General features: G+C 41.0%; 1 pseudogene; it reads right to left on the bottom strand.

The window, feature by feature from the left end:
* Nucleotides 1-437: 437 nt before the first annotated feature.
* Nucleotides 438-5,743, bottom strand: LOC116764738 (annotated as a pseudogene).
* Nucleotides 5,744-10,050: the final 4,307 nt, after the last annotated feature.

Raw genomic sequence — 10,050 nt, 5'->3', positions numbered from 1 at the left:
ATCACACAGCTAGAAAGTGGTGAAGCCAGGATCCAAACCACAGCTGTCTAGATTCAGAGTTCTATTCAAGGCAAAGAAAGAATGTGTTGAATTTCAAAGGACTCTCCACAAAGTCTCCCATCTTATTGCTGGAATCTTACCAGATTCCTGATTCTTTCTCTTGACTTGGAAAAATGGAGTTAATTTTTATGACATAATATACCATTTGCTTGTCCACCATCTAAGGTCTCAGAGCCTAAATACCTGCATGTTAGCCTGAAAACATGAAGGACGGGGACAGATGAAGCTGCTACCATGTCCTGAAATTCAATTTCTTTCTTCTAAGGTTAGTAAATAGAAAGGTCCAAAGAAACATGAGAAAAGAAATGATGATTAACATTCTCCTAAGATAGGTGAAGTCTATTTTCAAGGTGGTAAAACTGAACTCTAAATCTTCCTTATGTTCCAAGTTTGACCTGCTGACTCCAAAAGGAAGGAGCAAAATTATTTTTAAAAAATCCTAGAACATACCTGTGTTGAGGCAGCAAACCATACATGTCATGGTTAAAGCGAGCATTTAATTTATTCTCTGCCCATCTGTTGATTAAGAATGTAGGGTAAACTTGGTTGACAACAGAGTTAAAATGAGTGAAGAGAACAATGTCCATGGGCACCCCATAATCCCAGACCCAGTTCCAAATCCATGCACCACGCCTTGTGCTGAGAAATACCTAGGAGAGAATGCAAATAAATGCACAATAGATGCTTCCCAATATAACAGTTTACTTTCATAGGATCATTTTCTCACTTCTTCAGATATCTCTCATTTGGCTCATGAGAAGAAATGGATAAGAACTCTCTTGTCTTTTTAGCTTGAAGAGTTCTTCTTTCTCAAGACAAGAAGGCCAATATATAGCCACACACATTCCCACATACAGAAACATCTGACTTGTTGCTTATAGCTCCAGAGATCTCCTCAAGCTTTCCTCTGGACCTCACCCACTATCCCTTTTGAACCTTCTCCAAGGCAATCTTTGATGCCTGCAATCTCTTAAGTTCCAAATTCTGGAAAAACACAATGATGCAAAAAGACTAGAGATCCACAAACTGACACAAAAGATCCCGCCCATCTGTTAATTACTGTATTGTAGTATCTAGAACACTTAGTTAATCTGTATCCCTATTGAAGGAACTGGAGTTGGAAGACGGTGTCAAGTGTCATGTCAATGAAAACTACAAAGGGATTTAAAAAATGGTTTTCTGGTAAGTTCATTTTTGGAACTCTTAGCTGAGCTGGTAAAGCCTCTACACTCTGTTAAAAATGAACATTATGGAAGTCACTAAAGTTTGAAATATTTATTTGTATTCCATTCTCTACTTTTTTTTGGAATGGATTAACAAGATGTCTATTGAGGAAACTGGTGAGAGAAGGTAATCAGTATTGAAGCAGTGTATGAATACACACTACACATATTTCATGCAATGATCACATCTCAGCAGGTAGTGGGTAGGTTGCATCTCAGGAAAGAGAATTTAGGCACCAAACCTGTGCAGCTACACGACTGAGCTCAGTCGCCAAATCACCTCCTGAATTTCCAGTGCCGATCACAATGATTTTCTTGCCGTGAAATTTCTCTGGACTCTTGCATTCCCAACTGTGGACACACTGACCTTTGAAACTTGTGACTCCTGTGGGCAAGAATAGAATTGCTCAAGTATTGACCATTATTTTATTTTATTTTTTAACTGCTGGCCTATTCTAAAGCTTATTGCTAAATTCAAATGCTATGCTTTTTAAACCTCTCATTTTCTGGTCTACTGTTCCTGGTCTGTGAACTGTGCTTGCCAAACATTATCAGACAGAATTACTTCTCCTACAGTTTCGGTCTGGACCAAAATTTTATGATCTCAGGTTTACTAGAAACTCAGATATTTTATTTCTGCCTCCTTTTTGCTTGTCTATACCCTGCCAAGCCTTCAAAGAGCTTGGCTCCTCCTTAAGTAATATATCTTCTTTATCCATCATCTTTGTTATTTACAAATACGGCTCTGACCCAATTCCCTGTCTTGCTTTCCCAGCCTATGCTTCATCCCTGTCTAGCTTGTTTCCATCTCTTTCTAGGCCCAGTACACCCTTCCTGCTAACAGTAGCAGTATTCACTCTGCTCTCCCACTAGGGACAAGTGCTCACTTGACCCTGAAGCTGAGAGGACATAAGAACTTATTATTTTTGTTTAAAAATATGCTCATATGGCAAAGCCATAATAGCTGGTTGATTTTGTAGCCTTTCATCTTTTAAACAATATTGGGGTATATGCACATGTGGCCTTCATTCTCCTCCTGTGACATTGAACAGCCCTACTCCATCCTAATTGTGGTTCATTCCTTGCCCTGCTCCTTTTTCCCTAGAGAATAGGCTCCCAAACTTCAGCTTTCCCCTGGAAGCAGTTCTTTGATCACCTAGTGAACTCCTGGCACAAATCTAAATGTTTCTGAACTCAATCATTGCCAAGTTCAATTTTCCATTCAATTTCTTTCTTTCTTTCTTTCTTTTTTTAGAAGTGTTGGGGGTAGGAGTTTATTAATTCATTTATTTATTTTTGCTATGTTGGGTCTTCGTTTCTGTGCGAGGGCTTTCTCTAGTTGTGGCAAGCGGGGGCCACTCTTCATCAAGGTGCACGGGCCTCTCACTATCGTGGCCTCTCTTGTTGCGGAGCATAGGCTCCAGATGCGCAGGCTCAGTAGTTGTGGTTCACGGGCCTAGTTGTTCCGCGGCATGTGGGATCCTCCCAGACCAGTGCTCGAACCCGTGTCCCCTGCGTTAGCAGGCAGATTCTCAACCACTGCGCCACCAGGGAAGCCCTTCCATTCAATTTCTGACTGCAGCTCTTTCAATTATTTCCCCTCCCCTTGGCTCTACTGAAATTCCACTCACTCTCTGAAGATAACCTTTTCTTCTCCTTTGTTATGAAACAATAGAAATCTGAGGTGCGTTCCTCAACACCTAAAAGTTACTATGTTTTCATCTATTCTTCCTCTGTCTCCTGTGTCCCCTGCATCGGCAGGCGGACTCTCAACAACTGTGCCACCAGGGAAGCCCTAAGGTCCTTCTTGATCTGGCGTAACATTCGCTCTCTAACATCATCTCCTTCTACTCTTTCTTCTACTTCCACCACACTGGACCTGTCAGGTACATACCCACCTCAAGTCCTTTGCACTTTTTTCTTCCTTCTGTACGATCTGCTTTCCTCATATATCTGCATCACTTCCTCAACTCCTTGGGGGTATTTGTTCAAATGCCCTTTTCTCACTGAAGACTTACCTGGCCATCTTATCTAATCTTGCATCACAAACCCTTCTCCCCAACCACCCATCCCTTTGCCCTCCCCTGGCAATTGTTTCTCTTCACAGTCATCACCTTCCACATGTTTATCTCTTTTTGTGTCTCTCTCCATCTACTGCTATGTACACTCCTTGGGGACAGAGATTTTGTCTGTTTTATTCTCTGCTAAATCTCTGGTACACAGTTGGTACTCAGTAGATATTTCTTGAATGAATGAATATAGGAATATTTACACATCTAATAAGCTAATAACTAATTAACTAATAGACCTCTTTTGACCAATTTTAACTTTATCATCTCATGCACTGGGAAACAGACACTCAAAGCAATGGAAGTGGAGGGAGTCTAGCATCTCCTTAGACCCCAAGGGAGTCTCGGGTTCAGCCCTCTTTGAAAAGACCAAATATATATCCTGCTTCTAGAGATAAAGAAGGAGATCTTGTGCAGGTAAATCATTCCCGTACCATTCCTTATATTCAGCACTGCAGTCTTTTCTAAGATGTATAGTGACACTAGCACATAGCTATTTATATCCACCATGCCATACATATAGATACACATTCAGGAATAAAGCTAAATATTAATATATTTTCTGTATCTCTGATCTCACTATTTACTCCAAACTATTACCAACACAAAACAATTCCCACATTTTGCCTTCCAGCTGTGGTAAAATGTAGCACTTTCCTCTTAAAATAGCCCAGAACTGGTGGTTGTATTAGTAATTTTTATTTTCAATTTTATAATATGTATTATTTGAATGGAACTTGAAAGAACATGCATTTCTTTATAATCAGAAAATATGTTTATTTTGAAACTAAGATGACTTTCAGAATTATAAACTTTCTCCCAAAATAACAATAGCCACTATGATAAAACCCCATAACACCAGTGCCTTAGCATTCGGCAGGACATACCTGGAAAGTTACGGAGTGGCATGAAGGGATCGGTTTCAAGGCCACTACACACCATAATCCCATCAAAGACATAGGATTCCTGCTTCCCTTCGGTCTGGACGACAACATCTCACTGTCCTGTGCAAGAGAAGTCAGAGCGCTTCCACACGTTGCAGAGCTTCGACTGGGAATGAGACGAACTCAGACTTGTGACCGCTCTTCCCAGCTGCCCTTCTGCCCAAGAACTCTGCCTCAATGAATAAGGTTGGTTACAGCTACTCTCCTCTGGGTTTTCATTAAAGAGTTCATTTATAACTGGTCTCCCTACCAAGGCATTTTTAAGTAGAGATGTGTCTCAGTTTGTTCCAACTGCAGTCCTGAATGTAGTTAGGGGTGAGCCAACACCGGGTGCACAGTCTGGCATTTCAGCCAATCCACCGTACTTTTTTCCTGAGGAAAGTGAGGAGAGAAGCTCTCGCCGACTTCTCTGGAGATTTATGTAAAGCTCACCTCCAAGACTGAATGGATGCTTTAGCGCATTTTTCTCTGGCCTGGCTCTTGGCTCTAACAAGAGGGTTCCATGTATGCTGAGTGGTCTCTGCCCCACTTACCAGAAGCCGGATGTGCTTCAAAAGGTGAAAGGGTTTGACGTACATCCGGAGATACTCCATGATTTTGGAATTGTGCAAGTAGTTGGGAAAATGATCAGAGAAAGGATAATCACTTCAAAGTGTTGCTGGTGGCAGATTTATAGACACTGGGCTTGCCACCTTCAGTCTTCTCCTACCAAGAAAATAAAGGACACCTTGATAACTGAAGCCAAGGAGGGATAAAGAAGTATCCTAAGGAACCTGCAAAAAGTTAGAAGACCGGAAGACTGAGAATAGAGCTATAATCAGCAACATTTAGAGGCCAAGTAGAAAAATATTGAGAAGGAAAATCAGAAAGAAAACAGAGTGAAATCACAGAAGCTAGTGACAAGTGTTTTGAAAAGGAGCTGGTTTTTAACATCATTGGATCCCCTTGAGAAGGCAATAAAATTCTTGGCAGAAAGTCCATTCAATTTGTCAACTTTTATTGGTAATGGCAGTGACAGCAGTTTTGGGGAAGTGCTGGGATGACCGTCATGTAGTGATGGTGGAGATGAAGGAAGAGGAAGCACACAGTTCTCCTTCGAGGAGCTAGACCCTGAAAGGTAGAAAGATTGATTGAACATCATTCTTGGGAGGAAGGAAGGAGTGGGATTCAAAGCACATGTGTTAGGTACTGATAAAGATAGCAACTATTATGCTGGTAGTTGAAGGATAAATCAGTGTTGTAATCCTTGCATTCCTATTTCCCAGATAAGAAAAATTGTCATTACACATATAGAAGCATAAGTCTATTTAAACTTATATCTCCACAGCCCTCCAATGTCACTGCTTCCTTCAAAACAGATGGGTTCCAGTCCTTCCTCCAGACAGACCTAAATGGCGCTTAATCCACTGACCCCAGCACCAATCACCGCAATTCTTTCTCCTAGCATTGTGTCTTGTATCTGGAAACATATTAGTATAAAATCAGATTTTTATTGTCATGTAATTTTTTCTATCATGCAAGATTAGTTTTTTTTTCTAAAGTTGCTAGTTAATGCATTTAAGGAATATCCTACTCAAAGCTGTTATGCCTTTCAAAGGCACGTCGAGTGACAGAAAATCCTAGCTCACGTGGGCTTTCTTATTTTTAAGTACGAAGGAGATTGTTTTGTTTTTTTCTGGGTTTTTTTGTGTGTGTGTGTTTGTTTGTTTTTTTGCGGTACGCGGGCCTCTCACTGTTGTGGCCTCTCCCGTTGCGGAACACGGGCTCCGGACACGCAGGCTCAGCGTCCATGGCTCACGGGCCCAGCCGCTCCGCGGCATGTGGGAATCTTCCCGGACCGGGGCACGAACCCGTGTCCCCTGTATCGGCAGGCGGACTCTCAACCACTGCGCCACCAGGGAAGCCCTGCCTGCTATTTTTTTTTCCCCATACAAAGATCACACTATCCTGTTTCTCCAAATGTCTTATGATTTCTTGTTGAAAACTTGACATTTAAGTTATTGTAGTGAGTCTGGATTCTGATTAGTTCCCCTCTCCCATTCCGGGGCTTATTAATATTGCTGCGGGGGTTTGTTAGTTTATTTGCTTGGTGGCTTGCGTGGACAAATTCTGTGAAGTATACTTTCCCTGCGACGTGTAACCTCTGATGTCACTGCTCAGATTTTTTTCCCTTCTTTTACATATATATTTTAAAATATTTATTTATTTATTTGGCTGCACCAAGTCTTATTTGCGGCACTCAGGATCTTCATTGCCACGTGCGGGATCTTTTAGTTGCAGCATGCCAACTCTTGGGCACATGCTGTGATATTCCATTGGAGGTGGAGACAAGGGTAACAGGGTGGCCTACCTTTTGTAGAGTAACACCACACCCTACCAATTGGAGATGTAAGAGGGTGGCAGCCCTATTTTTCAGTATTTCCCCTTATGGCATGAAATCTCTGCCCTACAAGCAGGAGCTGGGAATAGAAACAATCAGAGCTCCAGGGTCCTTGGTTTTTTACACCTGGAGTAGACCTTCTTTGCTACAATAAGTTAGATGGAGCTTTGGAAAAGGGGTCTTGCTTAGACCATGCTTCTACAATCTGTGGAGCTCTCTTCTTTACTATACTCCACAGCTACATCTGGGGTAGACATGGAATAATATGCCTTCTGTAGGGGCTTCTCAGATTTCACAACTCACTTTCTGATGGTACAGGTTTGGGAGCCCAAGTGATGCTTTAGAGTTGAATAGTCACAAGCCTTTGAAAACAATGTTTGTGTTTCCTTCAGTATTATAATCTCTTCAAAGACTTTATAGGATTTTAGGTTATTAGCTCCTGGCTTGTTTCATGTCCAGAAAAATATAAATAACCATAATCAAAGTGCTTCCATAGACAACATTCTTAAGCCTGTTGACCCTCCTCTTATTCATTGGTCTTTGTGCCTTACCCATCTCTCTTTCACTGAGTTCAGTGGTGCCTATCTTGAAGTCACCTGAAACAACAGGCTTGGCTGGGAAGACAACACCCTTAGTCTGATACTGCTCCTGGGCTTGTTCCTTTTGTCTTACAGAGAAGACTAGAATGAGGCACTTGAGAAAGATGCATTCTTTTGTCCTAAGTTGGTGAGAGAGAAAAATTGTTTCTTTTCAAAGCTGTCATCCCAGGGTATTTAAATTTCTGGTTCCAGGAAGAATGAGCTTCCCTTAACAGAGCTGTATATCTTCTCCTTTTGCTTGAAAAATAGCTAATTCTTGCCTGAGTTCTCTGTTGAAGAATTTTTAACATAAAGGCCAAAAAATATCCAATAAACTCCTATATTTTCCAATGACGTTTTCTAGAACTAAAGGCTGAGTAAGAACACAATTATCCTTCTAAGGTATCATAGATGATACTTCTAACAAATATTTTGCTCTTATTTGTATAATAAGGGCCCTTCAGCCACAATATCTATGTTTTCACTGCTCCCTGCCCAATCACCTAGACAATGTCTTCAAATTTTAGGTGTTTGCAGTTGTAGTGCCTACCTTATATATTAATTAAAGTTCAATTTAACCTGCTTTGAAAATGAGACTCCAAAATAGGATGACTTAAGTAGGTAGAATTTTATCTCTTTCATACAACAGTGAAGAAGCAGGCAATCCATGGTAGGGCACCTCTACCATCCTCAACACACAGATTTCGTCTTTGGTTCTAGGGTATTTTGTATAGCTCTCATAAACTTATCTGTGTCTCAGCTGGTAAGGAGGGAGGAATTGAGGCCAATTTGCTCATTCTCTTTAAGGATACAGCCAGGAAGCGACACCCACCACTTTCACCGACATCCTATTGGACAGAACTTAATCTCATGGCTATATCTAGCTGCAGGGGAGGCCGGGAAATGGAATCTTTGGTTAGGTAATCATTTACCCATCTAAAACTTGGGAATAATATTGAAAGATGAACCAGTAAATGGATTTTGATTAATAACTACATATCTCTGCCACACCGAGTATTGGATTATAATTAGGTAGACATGTCTTCTGTCTAAGATTTTTTTTTTTCTTTGTCAGTCTAGAGTTTATCAAGTTCATTGTGCTTTTCAAAGAACTAGCTTTTGGTCTGAGGGGGTGGATTTTGTGGATTTTTCTGTTTTTTTCTTTTCTTTTTATTTATTATTTATTTATTTTTGGCTGCATTGAGTCTTCATTGCTGAGCATGAGCTTTGTCTAGTTGCAGCAAGCAGGGACTACTCTTCGTTGCAGTGCTCAGGCTTCTCATTGTGGTGGCTCCTCTTATTGCAGAGCATGGGCTCTAGGCACGTGAGCTTCAGTAGTTGCAGCACACAGGCTCAGTAGTTGTGGTTTGTGGTCTCTAGAGCGCATGCTCAGTAGTTGTGGCACACGGGCTTAGTTGTTCTGAAGCATGTGGGATCTTACCGGACCAGGACTTGAACCTGTGTCCCCTGCATTGGCAGGCAGATTCTTAACCACTGCACCGCCAGGGATGTCCCTGCCTAAGATTTTTTTTTTTTTTTTAAACATCTTTATTGGGGTATAATTGCTTTACAATGGTGTGTTAGTTTCTGCTTTATAACAAAGTGAATCAGCTATACATATACATATGTTCCCATATGTCTTCCCTCTTGCGTCTCCCTCCCTCCCACTTTCCCCATCCCACCCTTCCAGGCTGTCACAAAGCACCGAGCTAATATCCCTGTGCCTTGCGGCTGCTTCCCCCCAGCTATCTACCTTACTACGTTTGTTAGTGTGTATATGTCCATGACTCTCTCTCGCCCTGTCAAAACTCACCCCTCCCCCTCCCCATACCCTCAAGTCCGTTCTCCAGTAGGTCTGCGTCTTTATTCCTATCTTACCCCTAGGTTCTTCATGACATTTTTTTCCCTTAAATTCCATATATATGTGTTAGCATACGGTATTTGTCTTTTTCTTTCTGACTTACTTCACTCTGTATGACAGACTCTAGGTCTATCCATCTCATTACAAATAGCTCAATTTCATTTCTTTTTAAGGCTGAGTAATATTCCATTGTGTATATGTGCCACATCTTCTTTATCCATTCATCCGATGATGGGCGCTTAGGTTGTTTCCATGTCCTGGCTATTGTAAATAGAGCTGCAATGAACATTTTGGTACATGACTCTTTTTGAATTTTGGTTTTCTCAGGGTATATGCCAAGTAGTGGGATTGCTGGGTCATATGGTAATTCTATCTGTAGTTTTTTAAGGAACCTCCATACTGTTCTCCACAGTGGCTGAACCAATTCACATTCCCACCAGCAGTGCAAGAGTGTCCCCTTTTCTCCACACCCTCTCCAGCATTTATTGTTTCTAGATTTTTTGATGATGGCCATTCTGACTGGTGTGAGATGATATCTCATTGTAGTTTTGATTTGCATTTCTCTAATGATTAATGATGTTGAGCATTCTTTCATGTGTTTGTTGGCATTCTGTATATCTTCTTTGGAGAAATGTCTATTTAGGTCTTCTGCCCATTTTTGGATGGGGTTGTTTGTTTTTTTGTTATTGAGCTGCATGAGCTGCTTGTAAATTTTGGAGATTAATCCTTTGTCAGTTGCTTCATTTGCAAATATTTTCTCCCATTCTGAGGGTTGTCTTTTGGTCTTGGTTATGGTTTCCTTTGCTGTGCAAAAGCTTTGAAGTTTCATTAGGTCCCATTTGTTTATTTTTGTTTTTATTTCCATTACTCTAGGAGGTGGGTCAGAAAGGATCTTGCTGTGATTTATGTCATAGAGTGTTCTTCCTATGTTTTCT

The sequence above is a fragment of the Phocoena sinus genome, chromosome 1 (assembly GCF_008692025.1).
Source record: "Phocoena sinus isolate mPhoSin1 chromosome 1, mPhoSin1.pri, whole genome shotgun sequence".
NCBI lineage: Eukaryota > Metazoa > Chordata > Mammalia > Artiodactyla > Phocoenidae > Phocoena > Phocoena sinus.
This window is presented reverse-complemented; position numbering and strand designations above follow the sequence as displayed.